The sequence below is a fragment of the Varroa destructor genome, unplaced genomic scaffold (assembly GCF_002443255.2).
Source record: "Varroa destructor unplaced genomic scaffold, Vdes_3.0 BEIS01000001.1, whole genome shotgun sequence".
Taxonomy (NCBI): Eukaryota; Metazoa; Arthropoda; class Arachnida; order Mesostigmata; family Varroidae; genus Varroa; species Varroa destructor.
In genome coordinates, this window is record NW_019211454.1 from 58,128,463 (window position 1) to 58,153,996 (window position 25,534).

General features: G+C 45.4%; 1 long non-coding RNA gene across 1 annotated transcript; it reads right to left on the bottom strand.

Moving 5' to 3' along the window:
• Positions 1-5,133: 5,133 nt before the first annotated feature.
• Positions 5,134-25,534, bottom strand: LOC147758864 (uncharacterized). The gene is made up of 7 exons (XR_015318421.1): positions 20,713-25,534; positions 9,949-10,056; positions 9,038-9,160; positions 7,364-7,471; positions 7,145-7,232; positions 6,218-6,304; positions 5,134-5,452 (listed from the first exon to the last, which is right to left on the bottom strand). It is a non-coding gene; the product is annotated as an uncharacterized LOC147758864 (long non-coding RNA).

The window sequence follows — 25,534 nt, forward strand, 5'->3', positions numbered from 1 at the left end:
CCGCCAACGCCACGGCCGATGTTTTTGCTGCCGCTACTGCTACTGTAACTAACTTACCTATTTCATTCTATTAATGTAGCACGCATTACCCTACCGGCCACATAACTTTTCAGCTCGCAAATGATTTCTCGGTTTCAGCAGCTGGGAAGTGGCCTCCTCACTGACCAACTGAGGCATTTCGATGTGGTGTCAGTTTGGCATCACCTTCGCCAGGGTCTCCGCGGTGTCTGCTCGCTTACTGAGGACGTCATATATATCTATCTATAATAAAAACATCTTACTACAACTAACTAGTCATGATCGCAATAGTGAATTTTGTGTGCACGAGTTGTTGCAGCAGGACGTAGTGTTGAATGGAAGCGAGGCGACAATCAATAAACGACCGATTTACAAACAGGTAGACAGACAGCTGTGTTGTACTTTATTCAATGTAGCTTGGAAGGATGGCAGCGACTGAGCTCAAGGCCCACCACACAAGTTGAATGGGGGCGTAGATGCGACACGCTTCTGCGGGCAGGCTCTGTGCCCTGCACACAGACATCGAGTGTTTGGCGAGAGACGAGACCTGCGGCGAGTCATTCATGCTGGCCACTTGAGCATGCACCTCATAGTCATGAAGGCCAGGTAGCCTTAGGACCGGTCCGCCTTTTTTGCTTAAGCGTAATTTACTCGAGAGATGACCAGTAGAGTTGCGAAGGTGCACTGACTTAATTGAATGGACGAACATGTTCCAACATACATCGATAGCGTTGCTAGCCTTCTGTTATACTACGATACAGTGAATGAACCCATGGACGCACCATACCCCGCACGTGGGAACGGCCGCGGTAGGTTCGTAGGTTCAACTTGTCGTTGTCATCTGATCTGTTGTCATTATAGATAAAATATACGTAAATACAAGAAACAGCCAGTGTAGGGGAGTGGAGCGAGATCGATTGGAAAGGCTTTCAAGGCCTGGTTGGACGTTCCGGTAAAGGAAGGGGCGGTTGACTTAGGGTAACCTGTAGGCCGTCAAGGCAAAAAGTGTGAGATGTCCCATTTGTTTGTGATTCAGTTGCCTACCGAATGTCTCAAGCATTGGCCCTTCTGCACATCGCCACTGGGTTGATCCCTGTGAATCCGCGATGCTGATCTATGACGAGCACCCTTATGGTTTAATATGCCCATTCCGTTGTAACAATACTACTCGTAAATGAATGACGGGGCGAGACGGAAAACCTACTTTCGCCTGTAGTGCACCTGTGAATAGCGCTACAGGCGACCATAATTATAGCAGGACACATATCATTCGTAGGCGTCATGCCGTAGTGGCGGTAGAGTTGAGTGAAACCTGCGGAACAAAAGTAATAATAGGTTCAAAGCAGGCCCGAGACTCTTCTTTGCGCACGGTTACGCATCGTTTATAGCGAATCTGCTAGCAACCGCTTGTTTCTCAAGGCGGATGTTTTTGTTAAAGAAAGTGCCTCTAAAGAGTTTGCCAGCAATAGCCGGAATAGCGTGAGCATTAACCAGGTTTTTGTCTTTCTTTGGAAATGTTCGGACTGCATTCTCCAGAAACGCAACGATGAGCTGTTGTATTTCATTATTACGATGCGCACTGGTACGGACCGTGGATATGTCTGTTGACACCTAGTATGCCAAACTATTAAAAATAGCACGCACTAATCGTTTGGATTGACGCGGCGTGACAAAGGTTTGTAGGCGGATTGTACTGATGAGAGAGCCGATGCTGACAAGATGCAACATGGACAGCCCATAACTATCCATCCGATCTATTGCACAATTGACTTCGTAAAAACATTTCAGAACATCATACCCATCTGCCACCGATGTACCCTCGAAAATAAATAAGGATCGACCCTTCTAGGACTCTCTATCGAAATGTCCCGCATAATCGACATGTTTATATAACTCTTTTCGAAGATATGTTAATATTTTTCTCATTCGCCCGAGATAACAGTTCAGTAGGATGAAGTGAAGACAAGGTAAGGTCGAATAGCTGGTTCAGATGACATAACCCAGAAGTTCGTTTGCTGGGCTGATCTCTTCAACAACGGACAAGGCAGACTTGCGTATGGGCCCGTGTATCTGAGCCTGCCCCTCATGTCGCACAGAACAGCTCACTAATGGAAATATCAGCGTCGAAGATTTCAAAGTAAATATGCTCAAATGCTCTTTCAGTCACTTCAGCTCGGCCAGGAAAGCACTTCACTAAATAGCAGGTTGTGAAAGTCAAAGATTTTCAGAAGGCTCATTTCACTGCACACTTCACACAGCCCTAAATCAGCCTCAATATGTCGTGATCAACATAGAAAAATGCCTGCTATCTGAAGTGGCAGTCTTCGTAGTAGCAGGCAAACCTATAACATTCAATGCCCTGAATGCTAAAGCGTAGACTTTTGCTCTTTGATTCCCTATCAAATATTTAATGTTTATTTAAGGACGAGCGCAGCGGCAGCGCCATGGTACCATGTCGCGTTTGTGCTTCGTCAGAAACATCTTGATCTGCATCTTACAACACGGGTGGGGCTCCGACTATATATATATATATTTGAAATAGTAGGTCTGCAGATCGACACCCTATTCAATGCTGCTTGTTCGCGATGATCCTAATTCTTCTCCCTACACTTTCCGTTGTTCGTATGTCCTTCTGACGCAGTTTAGATCGGTTTTACTATAGCACTTTATATCGATGGCTCTTCCAAAAACTACGTCATCTCGTATATCTATAAGCGTACACACAGAAATGAGAAAACATACGCAAATAAACACTGCCAGCAGTAATGATCGTTCCGACGTGCCCCCTCCCTCGCAGAAATACCGCGGACATATCTGAAACGCTCCGATTCAATCTGATCGACTCTCTAGCGTATCCGCCAGGACAAATTCAAAACCGTACCGCATACGCCGCTTTCGATTTTCGGTTTTTACCGTTGTCGCCTTGACGTTTGCAACGTTCACAGACTAGAGTTAAATGTTCGGCTTTGTAGAGGCAAGGTGCCGGGTGTGCAAACGACTTCAAACAGAACGCCGCCATCATTGCGACTACGAGCGCGTTACCCTGTTATCGCCGTGCCGGCGGGCAGAATTGCGGTCGTCAGCATCAATACGATTTTCGCAAATAGTCAGACATACAAAGATCTTGCTTTCCTCCTGACTCTAACAGACGCTATTTTGAACCTGTCGAGGCTGCCTGTGCAGTCGACGGTGCTGAGGCTGTTGTTGGTAGCGTTGGCATCGCTGCAGTAGGACACGAGTAAATGGACTATTTGCTGTTTGAATCCAGATTCAAGCGGGTTATAGGTGATCCACATCTACCGCATTATACAATAGTGACGCACTGTGTGCGTCGCTATCACCTCAGTTTGGCGCTGTCGTCCGCACTGGTTCATTCTGGTAATGGAAGATAGAAAAATGACACATTTTAGCAACAGCGAAGGCGGTGGCAGCAACAAGAGTAGCAAAGCCAGCTTGCGAGCGATACCTCAGCGACGACAGATATGGCAGCCGCGACTTTACCTTCGTTTGGAAACGGGCGGCATCTTTGAGGACGCCGAAAACAGCACGGGTGCCATTGGACTTCGTTGTGTGTCGTAGATGTCACTTGCAGGCTGCAATATGTTTTTCTTCTAGCCTAAAAGAGAACCAAAGATAATACACGATTTGCTTGAAGGACAAAAGCAGCAACAGTGGTAGGGAATCTCCACGAGTACGGAAATGACTGTTCATTCGGCAGTCGCATGGATAGAGTGACACCACAGACGGACAACAAACGACGCGGTATCGTAGCCACCGAAGTGGCTAGGCTTACAGCGGAAAAATGATTCAGCTGACTGCTATCACTTCCCTTGCATTGAGTGAGCGAAATATAGAACTGAAGTCGAGTTAGTGGTGCGTGCGTAGAAACAAGGAAATCGTGTTCAGAATGGACTACACTGAACTTCGTCATCACAGGGTCTGACCGTCTCTAGACGATCACAACTTCTTCTTGAGGTTCTGTGGATGAAGGGCACGTGCTGACAAATGTGCTAAGCTTGCCCTATTGATACACGTTGCGTATATATGCACGTGCACAACCAATTGCTTATGTGACTTTGGCAGTCCAAGAACTGCCTTCGATGCGCTGCGGTGGGAAAAAATGTTTGGTACGTGGGGTCGGTCAATTCTAAGTTGCGTAACTGCGTGTATCGCAGATGTCGGAATATACTTACGCCTATAACAACACAATATATTGCGCAGGGTATCTTAGAGCGGTAACAGCGTCAATATAGATCTCTTTCAATCGAGATAATCTATAAAACGCCAATACTCTGCCTGCTATAATAACCACGTGTATTCAGGAATCTCATCATGGATCCCCTCAAAGTTATACGTTGCCCGCCAAACGTCTTTGATAACCAGTATGGCTTTTTACGTTTTAGGAAACTAGCAACAAACAAATTGTTTGTCGTACAAAATGTTTATGAGATTAAGAAATGGCGTTTAAGAACAGCATTTAGAGGGTAATGCCGTGGACATAAGCAAAGGCGAGACATAGCGCATTGCAATTTTATGCTATTCCTACACCTAATTCTGCAAAACCATCCACTGGAAACGGCGAGGCGATTACTTACATTCAAAATACTGCCAGCTTTTGATTAACGTTATATAAAAACAGTTTTATCTGACCTATTTGACATATTGGCATCAAATGTAACTTCTTAATAGGTAAATTAATGTTCAGCGTCGACGGCTAAATACATTTGTAATCTAGCTAGCAGTAAGTTAGGCTCTCTGTAATTATTTAAGAAAAAAAGTTATACAGCTTACGAAGTTATTTCTAAAATAGAAATAGATAGAGAATCACAAGTAGGAATTAAATTTTTCTAACCACTTCGCAGGAATTTTGTTGCATACACAAAGGAATTTTGCTGTAGACTGAAGGATATATATATGTATATGTGTATATATATATATTAGTATATATATATATATATATATCAGTTTTTGTCCATTCTAAATCCTCTAGTAACCTGATCAAATATTTTAGCGAATAACCAATCCAGAAGTTGCATAAAAACAATAAACGTTGCCAAGCTTGCAGCGGAGTACGGCAAAAACTTGTTCATTTAAGACACAAGCTGCAATCGCAGGAACTAGTTCAGTTTTATTATCTATTCTTGATAATTAAAACTCAATAGTATTTAAATCAGTAAGACAGGATCAATAGTAGGACTTTTTCTTGAACAAGTTCTAATGCTTCTGGCGGTGTTAAATGTCCTAAATATCAAAATGAGTGTGGAACTCGGACGAAGCAATAGCCATCATAGGATAGCTTTGCCGTCACCTTTTATGGAGTTCCATGGTCCCCATAAGCCTCAGCGCATATGTCCTCTGTGCCAGGGCTCCTATTTGTTGACGGTTGCCTGGAACCGATAAGCAGAGGCAGCCCATCGAACAATGTCGATGCAGGCTTTTTTTTTTGAGTTAACAATAAATTACGCGTTCTAAAATCTGTTATCTGATACATCTTCTTATATGTAAGACCTTAAAGCTAGTTATGCCGTTCGGTTTCATTTCGTATTATATCGATAATGCTCTGTTTGCTAGCTTGTCTCCATTGGCTAGCTGAACCTCATGCAGGTCATCCGACCTTATTAGGGTATTAAGACAATATGTGTGAAATCCTAATTGATCAATCATGCGTAGTAACACTGACTGCCGTTGATGTGTATGGGACATATAGGTATGATAAGTTTTCCTGCATGCGTAGTTTATTATAACATAAACTAGGATAAAGCTGAACAATAATTGTGCAGATGAATCATTTTACTCAGCCCTAGAACAAACTGCCATGTTTATTATATGTATCGTCATTGACAAGCACTTTGTTATTTAGCAAACTTGCCTTATTTAAAACATAACAATTTCGATCGTTCTATGATCTCTACATTAGCCTGAACGGGAGCTTGCCTCGTCTCGTTTGACGGGTCACCTAGTTCTCGACAGAATGATGTACCGTTTAATTTCCTTGTGCCATAATGGTGTCAAAGTGCAATAAAACGTTAGTCGACTCCATTGTATAGCTTTGGGGTATGTTCCTTAACGTAACTTATAAAGCAGTACACACAGTGTGGTCCGTATCCACACGAAGTACACAGGTGCTTCGAAGAGAAGCTAAACAGATTGATCGTAACGTAGAATTTGCATAAACGGCTAAAGAAATCACTCTACGTACACTTTAGTGCCTTCTGTAACCCGTTAGGCCATCGGTGTTGATCAGGACAGCTATTTTAAGAGCGGCAGCCCCTTCACAATTTTTCACCTGTTAACGATAGACGATGTTTTCGGTTGCTTTATTGGTATGGGGAAAAGCCATAGCTTAATTGTAGAAAAAAAAAAAAAAACATGGACTATCTCTGAAAACACTACTGCTGCTGCTTTACAATTTGCCTTAGATCGACTCACTTGAACCTTGTGGCCAGCAGCAATAGTGTTTTTGCGTATATTTTAGATGTTCTTTCCTGTTCAAACGGTCCATCTTTGTACGGCTGAAATTCATATAAAACGACAGTCTACACTATGTGTAAGGAATATTATTCAAATCAGGAATCAGCTTGCAGAGGTTGAGCATATTTACAAGCATGAATGAAAACATAATGGAACATGCAATCACTGTCGCTGCTCTCGTGGTAGAAAACTTAGGGCGGTTAGCGTATTCAGCTACGTATTTTTTTTATCCATAAATGCTAGTTATGATTAGCATATTATAATAAAACTAGCATATATAACAAAAGTTATAATAACTTTTAAAAGTAACTTTTGTATGCGAAACGGGGAACCAGATGAAAACGGTCAAACTCATCCAGCCCGCCAAGGTCATTGCCATACGATCTGGCTGAATCTTGTTTTTCCTATTATCGTTTAACTGCTATTACCGCGTGTGCCGGTGTGTCTCTGAGTCAACATGCTTGCTCTTCTCTGATTCGAAATTGTGTCTCGTGCATTGTGTCTCGACTACATGTGGCGCTAAATTTGAATTTGAATATAAATCAACCGACAATATAATCACGCTAGCGACAATAACAATGCTGCTGGTAATAATTATAATCAATTTTCGCGACACCTAGTAACAGCACCAACGGCTACTACCCGCTAAACGAACCGGTGAACGCGGAATAAACTGAACTATAGAAGGGTCCCAAGATGACGGTAGCAGCGATAAACCACAACAGGTAGCGAACGGTAGCTTGCTGAAAGGAGAATTAATGTTGGCACTTACATCAGAGAAATTCGCTGGGGGAACGGTAAGAGCTACTGCTGGTCAATGCCATTAAACGAAGAATGTCAGAAAAACAAGAAAACACAACTACGCAAGACATACTAGAGAAGACCGTCGCTCATCTGTCCTGAAGCACGCAGTTGCCTTTCAATCTATCCAGCTGCCGCGATCAAACAACTCCGCACGCCACAACGTTACGGAGACTACGACCTGGAAGAAATGACGGTTGCGGTGACAATGATTTCGATTGCATTAAACAGCCAGAACTTATGAACACGTGTTCACAACGCGTGGAGTCACACGTAAGGAAAACTAACAAGGAAGATCGCAATGCCCCAGAGGCGACGCGCTGGCCGTACTACATATACCTCTATCTATGCAGTTAGGAGTAATCCGCATATAATGTCATATAAGAGCAGCCACTGTAATCGTGGACGGGACAATAGAAGAGAAACTGAAGGAGAGGGAAAAATGAATGGACAAAAGCAGTCATACTGTGCATGCTGTTGAATTTATATGAAAATGATCGCTAGACAGGGACATGGAATTATGGGCACGAAAAATACTGGGCATCGTATTGAACTCGAGATAGCTGCGGTAATAATGTCTCCATAAACCTTAATCATATAACGGCTCCGTATGCATTTTTGTAGGGGGCATCGATAAGTGTACATAAAGAAAAAGTCTTTTTTTTTTTTAATTGAAACTAGACATTAAGCCCTTCAGTGGGGAGAACGTTGCAGTTTATATAATTTTTTTCCTAGTCTAAACGTGTACTCGAAAATTACAATCGTAGACAGTTTCTCTCTTTTATTTTGAGATGTATCGCCGCTGCGTTAATGGCAAAGGTGTAAGCAATAGTATAAACATAAAATGTGTATTGTTCTTGCTATGACGATTTTACATTTTGTGAATACCCTGATTCATAGAATTAAGATAGTTGAGGCTGAAAGCATACTGTTGGCCGTACATGCTTGTTTAACAAATGTCAATAGCGCCAGGTTGAGGCTTCTTTTAGGCTCGACGAGGAAGCGGAAGTTAGACACTGACGCACAATAAGCAATGCTTTCTACTCAGCGTAATACTCTCGTCAGTGGCGTCACCCTAATATTTTCTGACGGAACCGACCCTCGCTATTCAGCTTTCGACCCTCGTTTCCACTACTAAGAGTATGGCATAAGACCGAAAGCCGGGAAGCATTGGAAGCCAATTCGTTCACTTTATAGAGGAACGGGCAAAGAATAAAGCAGTTCTGCAGGTTTCTGCCGGCTTATCCCGAACTTTCATTGGACAGAAGTTCGCTTACACTTAAGAAGTTGCTATGGCTATGTAGTGCAACTTTTGCATATAACATTTTCAAATTCCCGTATCGGGACAAGCTTAAAATCGAAAATGACGTTTCCACTTCGATGATTTACGCGGCTGTGTTGAATACTCGAACACACACGAGTAACTTTAAGTAGCAGTTAAATAAAGATCAGCTTTAATAGAAGAAAATACGCAGACATACAGAGTGCGTCAACGAGTGTGCGAGCATTTTTTGCACTGTTATTGAACATTGATTTTTCAATCTACAAAGTTAAACTTACGAAAACTACGTTCCGATTTGAAGGATATATGTGCATTCTTGTCAAGCTAAACTTTTCAATGCTGATCAAGTTCGATACATTTCGATATACAAGCTACACAGTAAAATGTAGAGAACAATTTCTGCCCGCGATGCTTAAATCTCATTGTGAAGTGTGGCCAGGCTACGTGTCTTATGACATGTCTTACACTCAAATCTCCACTCCCTGGATCGCAGTAGCATTCTCAAGTTGTCATGTTGTTCCGCCATGTTGATGCTAGCCTTCTGTTGTTAACGCGGCTACGCACTTAAATCGACGACTCTACTGCCACCTGTTGAGAACACATAACATTACTTTTCCCAAAATTTTATCCACCTTTAGAGCGTTTAATCTATAGAACATTTGGGACGTTATTTTATTAAATTTGGCCAGAAGGTGCACCTATTGTTTAAATTGGCCTGGAGTCTTATTTGTTCAATAAGCTTACTCTTCTAGGTTGGATAGAAAATGTTCTCTAAGCGCAAAAAGCAATTACACATTATTGACGCGTTCTGTGTTCATTTCGAAGCTGCACCAAATATGGCATAGCAATCGGTTGAAGATCATATCTGGAACCGAAGTATCTAGCTAAAGCATTTCACTGAGCTCGTAGTGAGGTTTGAACGCGTTGCCAACAGCAACAACGGCAAAATAACACATACCGATGCAAAACACTTTAGAATAGACTACAAAGATCTGATGTGGAACGGCTTGATCAATACTTTACACGAAAATTACTAGTCCTTAGCCACCGGCCCACTGTTCCTTTCAGAGGCCTTCTTTATTAGCGATTTCTCCTTTTCAGTAAACGACCCAGGCAGCGAAAAAAAAAGCCTACTTCAGTCAGAAGGGTAAGCTGTCCAAATCGTGTCAGTGCCATGTCGTTGGCGGGCAAGCCATGACACATTCAACTTGCACGACACTTTGTCATAGAAGGTTGGAGTGCACGAAAAAAAAGTTATTTTTTTGATTAGGCCTCGAAACGCATGTCAGACTCCATTTATGCTGGCATAGCCTGAAGTCGTGTGGTTTTTTGCCGCGACGATTTTTCTGTTTTTCTACAATGTCGCCCATAATTACCTCAGATGAAGCCGCTCATCCGCTCCAGTTTGTTGGTGTTCGAGCATCCGGCAGCTGAACCTCTGCGGTTGATGGCATCATCTGCTTTTACTGCTACTGCTATCGCTGCTGCGAATGAATGAGATTCGTAAGAAAAACTCGATAAGAAATATTGCTACTACGTAATATCTGATGCACAATCTATCGCCTAATACAAAAGTGCGGACGGGTGCTTATCTCTGTGCGTGTGTGTACGGACGAGGTTTAGATGGTGCAAACAGAATTGAATTTGACTTTCCTGGATCGTTCATCGATGGACCGCGTAGATGGATGAGGATATTAATACCTAATACAAGGTGGATCGTAGACAATTTCTCAGCGCCCTGGGATTGTACGCCAATCACATATTGCTGTCGCCGCCGCTGCTGTTGCCTCGCTATCTGCTTTGCTGCGGCCTATAGAACAGGCAATTATCGAAAGAGTTATGGCTGGTTATAAATCTCACGGGTCGTCGGGTATGGCACCGAATGCCGCGTCGCGATCGACTGGCCCCTTCGTGCCGGCCGGTCCTACACCAGGAATCGAAGGTGCCTGAATTGCGAACTGGCAATGGCGTAAACAGCGCGCAGCGCCGACAGGTACTCAGCGCACAAAAAGCACCGCTGCCCGAGGCGAACGGCGGTCAGACTGCAGCTGACGGAAATAGGAATGGTCCTCCTCGGAATTAACTCATCCTGGCGCACAATTTCATTGGCTGTGACAACAGTGACGATGGTGTTGGCGGTATGATGGAGTGCTCTTCAGCGCTCATACCTCACGTGAGCTATCTCTCGTGTTAATTTCGCTTCAGAATGGTCGTTTCATTGGAACGGAGTAGGCACTTTCTTATTTTTTTTTTATTCTTTAATATAGAAGAGTATATCGAAAAGTAAAGCTTTTCTTGATGCTGCTGCTGATGCTGCTGCATGTATTAGACGACACGCCAGCTTGAGGTTAGAACTACTAGATCAGTGGTTTACAGAACCGAGTTGAGAAAAAATCACCTTACTTACTCCACACAATGGGTACCAGTTCACTTCGCAAGTTACTCGTAAAGGCCGGACTGAGCAGTGCAATGTTATTAAAGTGGAGCTTTTGTTGATAGAAATCGTTTGTTATATAAGATTCCTATCATCCCATCAACGTGACGCGTGGCCAACGCAGCTTACGCGGCACTTGTTTTAACAACTACAGTACTAATCATAGAGGTTATAAGGCAGCATCTGCCTTACAACCTTATACTTTCCACTATTAGCTATAATCGGTTCCAACCTGCCCGCTAGGCAGCTGACTCGTTGTACAGTTGGTCATGGCAACGTCGTGAGGGCACCGTACCATCGACCGCAGTGAACGTCGAAGCGTATCGTTCACAGCCTCCGCATTTTGCGGATCACAGTACTTCACGTCTGGCCAGCTGCAGCCAACGGTCAGATGCAAAGCCAGTAGGTATAATCAAGCAGGTATATGACACGCACGTACGCACACAGCCGTCGCCGACTGTCTGATGGGCATCGTCAGTGCCCGCTTTCGTGGCTTCAGTGGTGGCGTTTCGACCGGCGCCACTAAATTGACCACGGAATCACACTATGGCACTTACTGTGCGTCTCGAACGAATCGAGTACTCAACGTCATTGCTCTACGGTTAACGTAACCGCTGCCTCTCCAATGAACGAACCCATTTGCCGCCTGCCAGTCACGTTCTGTGCGGCGCAATGCAGCCTCGTAACTAGGTAAATAGAATAGAGTAGAATACGCATTGGACGTTCATGACTTAGAAATATGAACCGAAACGATAAGGTTGAGTGCAGATTTTTATTCAAGCAGTTGTCAGCTGGAACTTCCGCGACTGGCTTCCAGCGTAAAAAAAAACAGGGAACCTGGCGTGCTAAAGCAACTTGCCCCAGGATAGTTTTTCAACGTTTGAGAAAGGAGCTGTTATGCGCTATTTGTTTATGCGAATCCCATCAAATGGCCAGACATTCTGGTCGAAGTCTATCTCGGTTGAGCTAGTTAAATTTTACATATGATACATGCGGATGATGGACCTATTACGGATCGACTGCTTCGGTTGCAGCTGCTGCTGTGAGCAGCTCTCCTCGTCGAGCATCCCTCAATGGCATCAGCTCACTTATTGACGGTGGTCGTCTGTGTGGTCCTTCGGCGAGCGCCGTGAACGATCTGGACTCAGGCTTCCGCTGCGGTAGAGCTATTCGCTCGCTCGTCCGGCCACCTTAACTGCCTTGTCAAATGTTGTCCAGCGCCGTTGAACGGAGCTAACTGCTCTTGGCTTCTGGTTCCTGGGCTCGGATGGTAGCTACAGTCAACACGTTTCACTGTCTCTGCTACGATTATTGCCAACAACGGCAGCCTCCGTTGACGACACAGCGCATATTGCCAGCAAATAACTCGAGGAAGTGCTGCTGCTGCCGGTTTCCTTAAGCATTTGTGAGATATACAGAACTAACGCTAGTTGCTTGTACATGCCTATATAGAACCCAGTAGCGTTGATTCACGATAGGGCAGGGAGATGGGATAGCGCGGACAAATCATAATGATAATGATTTCTACCCCAAGAATGAGTCGTGCGACGGTTGAATGAATGAACAACAAATAAAAATCTATTCTATACGCGGGCAGGTGAGGAAAACTAAAATCTGATACAAATCATGTGCTTTGCGGTGACTGCTGTCGCTTCTGCCACGGCTGTGTTTAACCGTATATATAATAATGGCTAATGTACTTGTGCAAATGAGCGAATCAGTAGTAGTCGACAGGAGGCATGCCACACAAGGCTACTTTCTCTGTTTTACCCCGTCTACCTCTTTTCTGTTCCTTGAGCTCTGTCCTTAATAACGAGCCTCTATAATCCTCGAAATCCAGCGTTGGAAGAGTCGCTCAATGGTCGTCCCTTTTGTTGGATCGCCCCCTCGTCCCTTCAAAGCAATTCCTAGACAGCAGCAGTGATCGCCGTGGCCGGCACTCAGTGATCTGCCCTTCCAGAGCACTCAGTTAACGATGCGACCAGCCAGTTACTCACTCACTTACTTCTTATACGTCTTTTGACTTTACCGCCTGTTCCCCCCGTTTCAGCTTTGCTTCTTTCATAGTTCCTTTCGTCAATGCCGAAGCGAACATTCACTTTGGCTATTGCCAAGGCGATCGTGGTTTTTTTGAGGTAGTATCGGGAGCCAGGGGACACAGACGGGGTATCTACAACAGGCGTAGCAGAGGCGAACTCAACAGTACCCGTAGTCGACGACGGCAAAAACGATATCAACAAGACCACAACTATTACAACTGTAGTACATCTGGCCGAGCAGACAGATGCAAAGTTAGCTCCACTGATCAGTTCGGTCAGTTAGTTACTTGACCAACGTCAATTTCACAACGTGTTCAGGTGGCCGGATTCATTCAGGTTATAGTAAATTCGAGCCTAAAGCACGACGCAGCAGACCAATCGCGGTAAGATACATCGGGCACCGTAGGCAGACATTGCATTATTCGGACGGCGAATAGGACAGCGCCGTTCGGTTTCGTCAGGCAAGAGGGGGTCGTGTTGTGATGAATTGCATCAGCTCGCACACTAACCCATAGCCTGATAGCCATACGGACATACACGTGGCAGCAGTGCCAGTTGATCCATTTTGGCGCTACGGCTGGCGGCCGCCCTATACCAACGGCTCTAGCTGGTACCGGACGATAGGGGTAAATCGTCTTTTGAGTCGATGTAGTTCATCTCGGGATCATTTCTACACCGCGACAGCCAGCCGTGGCGATGGCGGCGGCAGCCGCAGCCGCAGCAGAAATAGTCAGTGACTTCGCGCATTGCCGTCGCCACTTCATGGCTCGTAGCCACCTTAATCATCAGCAACATCGGATAGGTCATTCAGTTGTGCCTGCAGTTTTCTCGTTCAGCGAACGAACGAACGAAGAGACGAGAGAGACAGAGAAGCCACGGGCGAGACGACACCCGCCATCAGTTTGGGTAGAGCATCAGCGCACTTCTCTTTTGCCACGACCAGTGGCCTGCGCCATCGCCGGCCACTGCTGCCGGCCACGGCTGAAATAAATAATCTTCTCAATAAGGCAGACCGGCACGAAAACCGACTCGATCGTAAGGGTTGGCCCACTAACGCACTAAGACAGAGAGACTGTCAGCAGATCGCAGAAGACAATATCCCCGAGCTCGTAACTTGTAACGCGAACGCCATTCAGCAACCACATCGCGAGTCTACGAACGTAGCTGCGCTCTTAATCATTGCCATCCGAAGAAGAAGAAAAACGACCGATAATGAAGCTATTATTTTCATCTTTCGCGGACGAACTATCAGCACCAACCATTTGAAAACAACGCGGTGACGATCCAGGCGTGCGCCTGTATTCCGGAGCAAGACGCAGGCCCGAACGACGTGGATGGATTAAACCTGATCGATTGCTGTCATTTGTGACCAATAGCAAATTAGTCAGGGGAAATGAAGCCCCTCACGTTGAGCGATGGTGGTCGTGGCAAGAGCAACAGTAACTTGGCCACTCGTCCGTCGTTAAAGTTACGCATCACAAATCAGTGGGAAACGAGTGGTACTAATGATTCTGCAGCAGACGATAACTATTGGCATAGTTCCCATACAAGTATTATAACGGATTATGGGCATTAGCAATTAGTTATGATGAACAGAAAACGGTTTATCCTAGCTGTTTACGAAAACAGAGTGAGATTTGTGCCGCTAAATAGTCTCGCTAAAAAAAATAACGACGGGCAGACGACGGGGGCCGCTATATCATCTTATACTAAAAATACATATTTACATAATGCACTGATTGTCTAAGTAATGGGTAAACGAGCGGAATAACAGTAAGCTAAAATGGCGCAATTCCTCCCTTTCTTTATAGGCTAATTTGAGTCGAAGCCATAACTGAATAAATCTGTTTACATTTATTTAGCTTAACGTGCCAGTTTTTCTTTTCAGCTGATCTTATATACCGGATATTACCCGTACTCCTATTACGGATCATCCTGTTCTTTTTGAAATATGTACAACGACACGGATGTCGTATGTCAAGTTAAAATTCCGAAGTACTGACAACCGCCCACTTCAGTTACGTATTCTATTTTATTCTATCTATAGTACATAGGTATCAGCTGTCGCGTGAACTTCCTTTACGTACGCTTTTGGCTGACGCTGTTTACTTATGCGCGTCGCAAGCTTGAGCTGCTCTAGACGACCTATTATATTTGCAAAGCGTCCGGGCCGACTTTCGCAGCTTGGCAGGTTTTCGATGCTGAGACTGATTGTTACCAGTCCTCCTAGTTCTGCTTCGACTCGAGTTTTCACTCACTTTAAAAGGAATCATGATGCCCTTGTACGTTCTAGGTCAAAACAATCTTCTCTGTTAACCGATAGCGCCAATGGCTTAGCGACCGCCGCCAGCAGACGGCGATGGGCGCAGGGATCAGCTACAACAGGCGATGTCACCACAAAGCCATTCCTTGTAATAGCACATATATACACATACACGTAGCAACGACGCCGTGGACGACCATGCTCAGACAAAACCCGGAGCAGAACAATCAGACACAAACAGCACAGATTGCCTTTGTTTATATTTCGAGTTTTAAGTCAAGTCCGGCATCGTCGCTAGACATGTCATCATATGGCTGACTCGCAGCACCGTGTGTCTGTACCCGAGTTAGAATCTAGACCACAACGGGTCCCTAGGATTAACAGGCAAATTCGGTACCCACTGAGGTAGCACGGAAACAACATCCACTGACTGACTCAATGACTCTTGCGTGACCTTCCTTCTGCCTGCTCGTCTACTGGAGAGCATACGAACGCGAGTTAGCTCCAATGAGTGGCCGCGACAGACGAAGAGAAGATGAATAAGTGGGACCAATGCGGAAAATAGTGGAGGTGTTAAATGTTACGATTGATTTTGTTTTGTAATCTGTTGTTATCGTTGTTGGTGAAGACGATAACGACGCAATGGGATTTTGGCTTGTTTGAGATTCCTGAAGACAACTTACCAGTCAGGCAAGCAGTTGGACCCAAAAGCGTTTCAAAGCTCTGACGTGACAGATCGGCGCGCACAAGCAAAGATAGAGCGATACCGAGCGACGAATATATCGAGCGACAGCGGTAATGACATCAGCAACATCACCTCGGTCAACTCGCAATCCGTCTTCAGTTCGACGACATCCGAGCCAGCGGCAGCCGCAGCAGTCCAACTGAAAGCAGCGGGACAGGATGAAAAGCACTCGTGAGCGATGCTAAAAATTGTCGTTGTCGCCGTCTTCAATCGTGGCGCTCGTAAGGCTGTCCGACATGGCCCAGAGATGTTGTGTTTGAAGCCGGTGCACTATCGCCATCAAAGTGGAAACAGCCACACGGTGCCTAGACGCGGGACGCTATTGACAGGACGCCAGTCTCCCAGTAGCAACAGGAAGCTGTGTGACTGCTTGTACCATCAAAGTGTGCCTTACGGCTAGCTTTTCGCGATGCTGTCGCTGTTTCTACTGAACAAAGCTACTTTGCTCTTTTCAGAGCGCGAGTCCCGGGTTAGGGCGACTTTTCAAGAGTTGGATCAGTGTAGACTTACAAATAAACACACATATGCGTATATTACACGCGTAAACAGACAGACAGACAGACTTATTTCCTTACTTATAGATGGGTTGCTGCGCAATCGCTACGGGCGCGCGGCCAGATCTTCATTGATGGGATAAACATGGCGAGATGACGCTCGCCGTCGACTGGACCTGTGGGATATCCGTTGATACGGTGAGCTAAGGTAGGTTGTAATTGTGTCTCTTTTTTTTGTTACAGTTGCACTTCATCTTTGTGTGTTCATATCAAAACAGCTCGAGTATCCGTCGCCTAAAAGTAGCATCGATAAGAATAGCAACGTCGGCTGCATCTTCGACAAGCACTGCTTTTTGGCTTTCCGTACCGCCGCTCGTAGCGGATGTATAGCCGTTCTGGAAGGAGCCCAGGCCTCCGGTCATTGCCAGGTTCAGAAATGGGGCAAAACAAACCCACAAAGCTGAAGGCGGCCCTTTTCCGTCAAAACTCTTTGTGACAAGAAAACCAAAGCGCAGTTCACTACATGGCAGCTCACTGCGGGTGACGTCGTTTGCGCTATACGCAGGTAGGCAATTTGACAGTTTTCGAACGAACACTACGAATCCGTTTCCTTCTCTAAACAATAAACAAAAAGGGAAGGCGTAGGATTTTACAATGTATAACTTTACAGTTTTTAACTTAGTATCTGTGTGAAACGCTAGAGAGTTCACCGTCGTCCTAACGGCGATTGACAGATAGAAGCGCATTGTGATTTTGAAAGTAAACCCAAATGGAACCTCAGCTCCATATTCCATTCCTGTCTAACTCCTTCTACAAAATATGACTATAACTCTGAAACTGCGAACTGTCTAGTTCAAGTTTTTCATGTGTACATACAAGATAACTTATAGTAGTTATTTTGTATGTGCATTTGCAGTTTTGGAGAAAGCTGGAAGCGAACATGTAGCTTTTGATTCCTTTCTACTACTTTACATGCTTTACCGCTCAAGAATCAGCCTACGTTATTAAGTAGGATACGACCAACAGTGCGTATAGGGAACGTACTTTTCGTCGATTCTCCTCACCTTGTTTACCCCATTGGCTGAACAATAGCAAAATAAACACATGACGATCCCAAATAACCAGCCTCTTTTCTAGTTACTTAACGAAAAATATCGCTTGGTAACTTACGCTTTATATATCGGCCACATATAAAGAAAGCCCCCCCCATCAACAGCGTCTCAGGGAATCTTCAGTTTAGATTAATAGGATCCTTTCTCATTTACGCATATAATTACTGATTTCTTTCGAAAAAGCGTGAATGCATCCACACATCTGAAGTAGTTTCCTTTTGTTACTGAATTCAAGTCTTGCCATCGCTCGAGGTCTCAACGAAGTGTTCGTTTCGAGTCCTGCGTATTCATGCTTCACTAACGTACAACGATTTAATCTACCCTTACCCTATATCGAATCGACGAGTACAAATCGAAAATAAACCTCTATCGTTTGGGTGGGCAGAAAAATACACTCAGCCGCCAACAAGAAAAGGAGGTGAAATAATTGCGTCCTGTTTTTACACAGTTTCGTGTTTGCTTTTTGCTCCAAAGAGGGTTACGATTCGAATCCCGGACGACACGATCATCTGCGCATAGGCCATACGCACGGACCAGTAGAAATCCACAGATGAAGTAGAAAACGAACGTGCCTGTCAGTACTGGGATTGGTCGTTAAGCCGGCGTGACCTGATCTGGAAGAAATACAAGAAGAAGCAAACCCTAGCCGTAATGCACTTATTACTTGCAACGCCCTATTAAATCGCTGTAACATCTGTTCCACGCTCAAATAATGAAATTATTGTATTGCTTCTTCCTCCCTCCCTAGCACATTTTGCTGAAGTTCAAAGGGATCTAATGTCCGCCCTCAATTAGATTGGTTTTGCGCCTCGTTTATTTCATCCATCGCATCCACTCAGCGCTTCGTATTGACTATTTGTTCAGACGTCGGCAAAAACACCGACCAATCGACGACTGTACATTTATACCGGTTATGCTAGACCTTCTAATACTCGTTATGCCCTCTGCAAGAGCGCTTGGATTCCCTCTAATTCAACAAATATAAGCATCCCTCACATTGCAGCTTACTTATTCGGTGAATCCCGACGTTGGCGTAATTGCCCGTTACAGAGAGATCGCGGGGCGCTTAACACTGTCCTTGACCCCTAGGGGCTCGGAGCCAAATGTAGGGAAGTCCACCCTACGTTTGGGTTCCGAGCAGGACCTTATGCGAGTAGACAATTTCTTCAATTCTAAACTGTGTCCCCAAAGAATCGCATCAGGTGTTCTTCACACTGCGTGTAAAGAACGTGATGTTCTAATATGCGAATCAGCTAGTCAGCAAGCCAACGATCATCATCACCAGGCCAGTCGACAAACTTAACTGCTAACGTCTGACTGTTGCTGACGTCATCGAAGTTAAGCAGAAGGTAAACGAACAAAATTGATTGGGTTGAACTCGTCGGGCTAGCCAATGTTTACGATTCGCTTCGCTTCAATCCACTCGGCTCCAATAGATCCGACCCTTGAGCTCATCGAATCCTCGGCTCTTGAGGTGTAGATTGGCAAAGGTGAAGACATGAAGAACCCTCGTCACCGGAGACACCAGCGGCAGCAGACACGGCAAGCATATCTACAACAGCGACAGTCGCCAACAACGTCATCGCTCCCGCCGGCATTAACACTCCTAACAGCGTTAACACGTCTTCATCTACTTCACCCAGCCAGCCAGCCAGCCAGCCAGCCAGTCAGTGAGTCAGCTCTTGAGCAAGCGGCCCTCCTTGGTTGAAACCTCGGTCTTTCGGCCGTTCGCTCGTCTACTTTCGACCCATCGATTGCGCACCAGATATCTGTCTTTACGGGGCTAAACTGTACCACCGCAAGTGCGCGATCCAATCGTAGAGGACCTCAACGTACGCAACCACACAGCCCAAACAGACGGACGAGTCGTCAAGCAAAAAGCTGCACTGGCTGCGGAGGCAATAGCAAATGCTGTGAGAGAATATCTATCTAGCTATGCAGAGGCGTCTATATATAACACGTATTGGCTGGTCCTCTTCGGCAGGTTCTCTATCGCCCTCTGCGTGCTCATATTGCAGTCCTGTTAGCCAGCAGAAGCCAGTAGCAGCGATGCCATATTAGATCATGGTAGCTGCGTCGTCCACGCTTGTCGTTGACGGCTAATCTCAGCCCCAAGTCCTAACCTGATGATGGGCGTCTTGCTCTTATCCCAATATCCGAATGCTGAACGTGTGCATGCAGTAGTCATCAGGCCATCACCTTTATCATCAACATCGACTATCATCGTCATGATCATAGCGGCAGCAACAACGACAACGCTAGATATCTTCTGCTGCCTCGTGGTTTGCCATGCATGCAAACACATGTACTCGCCAATCCCACTTTTGGCTGACGTTAAGCTAGCTTTACGTTAGTCGACAACGATGCCGATAAAACGTACCATTACTCCTTGTAGGCGCCTGTTGACTTTCAATCTCATCTCGCTCACTTGACAACACTGGGCGTTCGCACTATTTGACAAGTGCCAGTGGTTACCCGTTGTTTGCAGCAGCAGCGGTCGACTCAGAGGCAAAACAAGAAAGGCAGACCGTCAGAACAGCGTCTGAACGACGCGGGAAGAAGTCGTCACTACCATTGTCGTTGCCGCTGCTCTTTCCGTCAGCCGTATAAGAAGTTGAATATTGATGCTGCCTCCCGCTGTTGCAGCATTGGTTCGTCATAGTGATGCACTAGGCTGCACGACGCCGTCATGTGCATACTCGTCTGTGGCCATCGTTCGCCTTTAAGATGAGTTTACGCAAAAGACGGTGGGATGTTCGTGAGCAAGCACGCACCGACGGACCAGCGGTAATGATCGTATCTCATCATCACGCTGCACATACGTTGACATAACGCTCATCTACGCCTCCTACAACAACGTCGCCGCCGCTTCCAAGCCAGTTCATAGAACAGGCCAGACAGCACAACAACAGCGGCAACAGCAAACCTGGGGCGGTGGCACAAATGGCAATTGTGGCCAAATGAGTGGCGTAAGTACTCAAAGCCAAACTGATAGGAGAGAGATAAAAAAAAAATAAAATAAAAAATAGGAGATGAAGACGCTTAAAACTTACACATGGCGTCGTCCTGCTGCTTCTGCCGTTACGGCCGCAGCCTTTGCCGCTGCTGCTTCCTATCGCTAGATGAACATGGCTACCTCTTCATAAGCATCACCAATTCTTAATGCTACCGTTGAAGTCCGATGGATGTTCACTAGTCACAATACATTATAGCTAGTCGCCGCTAGTTCGTAGTTTGTAGACTGTCGTAGTAATACATTTCGTCGAAGTCGGAGCGCAATATTCAGACGCGTTGCAACGTCTTCGTTAAATCTACCAGCGGCCAGCGTTGATGATGGTGGCAGGTTGCCTGGACGCGAACGGTCGGTCGGTCGGTCGGTCGCCGGCTGCCAGATCCATCTACGTACCGGTCGATTGGAACGGGTTAAAAGTGTCAAAAATCGCAGCCGTTGTTGATAAACTTGATGCGTTCAAAGCTGATGGGACTTGTTGCCTCTCCGATAACAAATGGCCGACACAAGCGTGCACTAACATGGTCGTTGTAGACAGCCAATGAGTTTAAGTAATGTCTTCTTGACCTAATGCTTGCTGGCGCTATGGCGAGCTGCCGGCGGCTGTGTCGGCCGTTCGCGACACGTAATGCACGAGCGGTAGCTAACATCGATCAGCGCAAGCAGCCTTCACTGCTTTATGCGCCGCTCAATAGACCCATCTAGAGGTGGCAATACTAGGTGGTGTTAAGAGCTGGCAACGTGGCCCGCTGGTTGGCCGCCCGATCGGTCAATCGGTCGGTCAAGCCAGTGCTAAATCCGGAGCCGGTAGCGACACTAAGCGCTGTCGATCAGAAGCTCTACCGCTACTCCCCCTGAACACCCATTCGAGTCGTTCCCAATAATTTCCTCCCTAGTCTACCCCTACCTTCACGATCACCACCTTCCCCGTGGCTATGCCTATTGTTGCCTCACCGCTTCAGCCGGCAACGGTTAAAGTTGTTGATCTTTCGTGACGCTGGTGTTGTTGTTGTTGTCGCCGCCACTTGTATAATACAGCAACAAAAATTTGATGCCTAGAAGTTAAAATAGGGAGAGGAAAAAGAGGAGGCTCGGAAGGCTGAATAACCGAAGCTAGGCAGTTTTTCTACTTTGGCCGAATTGTTTGTGGCACCCACAGGAAGATCATCATGCATAGACAGGCGCGCTAATTCTAGAAGTAACTAGAAAAGGAATGAGTAGTCAAACGAACTTGAAAGTTCGGCTTCTTGTCGTTGTTATTATTATTATTATTATTGGTACTAGCTAGCGGGTGCTCAGCGTCGTTTATGAATGGCTTGAAACGAGCTAAGTGTTTCAATTTCAGATGGCTTCTGCTGAAGTTACGCCTGCCATGACTGACATGATTTTCACTGGTCTTAATTGAAAAATATCGTTCTCAGAGAACAAAATCCATCAAACTGACCGAAAATTCTTTTTCATTTGTTTTCAACTCCTTTTTGTTGTTGATGCTGTATACCATTGGGAAGTTCTTTCTTGACTTTTCAAGGTTAGCATGAACGCTATCGTTGTTACATATTTTTTCAAGGTTGAAAAAACAGCGTTAGTGATATGTCCTAGCCGTTTTCTGTAGACGTCAAAAAAATGTCGAAATATCTTCAGCACGATATGGCGTATACAACGATGGCACTAGCATAGTACACAGAAATGCCTTGCTAAATTTACATATTCTTGTCTAAAGAGAGGTTGAGTTCTGCCAGGCAACCTTAAATCACTTTAACTGGCTAATCAAAGTGGCTAGAAGATAATTGCTAGATGAACCTACATGTTTGCATAGTGTTCGTCACACCTCTTTCTAACGGCGACTTTCTTCTAGTACGTCCTACCTTCTGATTGTGTTCCAGATTCGCCAGATCTTCATTAAACTATTAAGAGTAAATATTTTCAGCCTCGACTTTACACCTGTAAGGTTGACCAGGCCATATTCAAAGGACGCCTCATCGATTTTTTCATCGGGTTATCACGTGGTATGGCTGTATAGTTGAAAGTGACGCGTGCGGCCTATCATCATCATAGTAGTATGCCATTGCGAGTCTGATGAGCCTCGCGCACACATATCCATCAAGTAACGGGTGTGTGTTTCTCGTAGATCATTTGTTGAATGTTCCCTATAGCTCAACTACGTGCACCGATGAATTTCATCGTACCACGATTCGCACACTTGTATCCGCAGTCGAAGCAGTTAAGAAGAGCCGATCAGAGCAACGGGCTCCTCTTCACATCGAATTCAGCCGACACGCAGACCCGTCTAGAGATTGTACGGTGTACAGAAAGGGAAAACTATTTACGGTCAATATAAAAATGCTGCCCTACGATGTTGGATAGTGCACAGGACAGAATTTCCCGTCCTACTCTCTCCTAGAGTGACGATGCGATCTGGCGTCAGTCGACAAGAAGCTATCGCGAAGCTTCCATAAGCGACCGAGTTTCCCCTAATGGTTGTGGTAGCTGGTCAATTTATACGAACGAGAACAGCACTCCATCCTTGTCATTGCCAACTCATCTGCATTAAATCAGGCTCATCACGGATCGAAGCCGATCCGATTGAGGCCGCCGAGGTTGAAAGCGGTAGAGCGCGACAATAGCCTCAACATCAACTACTGCAAGCGCCTATAATAAAAACAAGGAGGCTGGCCGGACGAGCAGTGGCACTTGTCAGGCGAACATGGTGCCACAATGCCAGCTGGCCTCTAAAGGCCGATGATGCACGTCCCTCTATGTAGGTCTATGAACAGAGGGCCACAGAGGATATCCCCAATAAAATCTGAGCGTTAACCACTTCTGGCGACTCGAGGTGGCATTATGCAATAAGTTACGACAACTTCAGAGCTCTAACGTAAGTATAGTTCCCGTTCGAAGAACCTTAATGGTTTACTTCTATGATGAAGACATTATTTAAGCAAGTGAGGTGCGACGATTTTGTGTGCTTTATGCAGCCTCACGATGCAGGAAGTGTGAAAATTCTATGAAGAACGATTATGTTCGATTTGATGCGCACATGCTGAGGGGAGAAGAGAACGCGTATCCTATTTAGGGACCTTGAGATTCATCTATCCGCCTATACCGGATTGTTTCACTGAATGAATGATGGCGTGGTCACATCCATTTGATAGGCAGTTCTTATTCGGTCCGAGCTTAGACTTCGATCGGCACCTGAGCAAAAGCACATGCGGAGTCAAACATATCGACTATACATTGTCCATAGCTACTAGTCAATGTTGGGTCACTTCTGCGCTTTATACATATATATATCGCCTGCCCTTGGACGTGAATCATAAAAGTGCTAAGTACCTAAGAATCTATTGTGTGAGAAACGCGTATTTTGTGCTCATAAATGTAACATGTCATCATTAGTTTTTTTTTTTTTTTTTTTTTATATCACTTTCGTGTTTTGTAATTTAACAACAGAGTAAGCGGGTAGCAGAAGTACTATAGGACCACATGCCAAAGGCTGTAAAAGTAATTATAAGACATCTAATAGTATCTCGAACGAAGACTGAAGTCTTCCAACTGGATAGCTTAAACTAGCCGGTGGTTTTAATTGTTCTAATTTAAACCCTCTACTCTATGAGAACTATGATGAGTTCCGACACCGAGCGATTGCGTTTCCAAAGTTCACTGTACATACTCGTTAGTCAGTGAAGTTAATAGCACTCTTCTGTTTCGTTGTAACGACTACCATGCTTGTTGTTACTAGAAAAAAAAAAAAAAAAAAAAAGAAAAAAGACAAAACTAATATCGTCTAATCGGTTCTTTTGAGAGCCTCAGGTATCATGTCTTCGGGTTTGGCCACGTCCGCGTCAGCGGTGATACGTTACGATGTGTATATAATTGTCTTTTCGTCGTTTGTGTGTCGCTGGTCCGTCCGCCTCATTTACATACTATCCGACCTTAGCGGTGCTAACGAGTAAATCATCGTGATGCTCTTTGAGCATTTATCCATTACCCATATAGCCAATGCTCTGGTGGCAGTTGTAAGCAATAGAAAACAATGCAGACCGTCTCCGAGTTGATGATGACAACGATTCGAAGACACAGAAATGGCTTTCCAGCTGCTCACGCATTGACTGGCACTATATGTAGCTCTAGACGCAAATCATCATCGGCGGTGGCGACAGCAGAAGTCCAGTAGACTCTCCCACTCAGTAAATGCAAACAGAAACAAGCAGCCCGTCGCGTTTCCACTAGGTCGTAGGCTTTTAGCCACAAACTGTTCTCGTAGGGGATTCAGAGCGGGAAAGGACGACAGCAATACAGCAACGGTGGAAAGGACAACATGGATGCTCAGCTATGCGCTATTGCCGTCTCTGAAAGACGCTGATGAGCTAGCGGCTGATTTACTCGAAATCATCTTTTCGTTATAGGGACATAGGCGGCATTACTGCGAGGGCCAGTAGTAACAAGGGCCAGCAGCAGCGGCCGCTGTTCTTGTTACTACTCTCGCTGTCGGTGGCTGAGCTATTTATTCACTATCAACAAAGAACGGGGTTCGTGGTTGCACACATACACAAACACGCCGCAGGTGACCCTGTTTCTAGTCCTATCTGTGTTTAGAACTGGCACCTCATAGCTTAGCATTTCATATGTTACTGGGTCCAACTACAGAAATATTAACGACAACAATAACAGCGGCAGCAGCAGCAGCAGCAGCATCGACGACATTCTGCAGAGACTGGACGGCTAGACCGGACCAGACAGCCGACGGCCGCAACTCTCGTTTACCAGCAGTCTAGTTGACCAGCGCGTCTAACGTTCAATATATACTTTGGTGGCTTGGTCCGCGCCCTTTGAGATTCAAATTTAGCCGGGCTTTGTTTCGGACCACA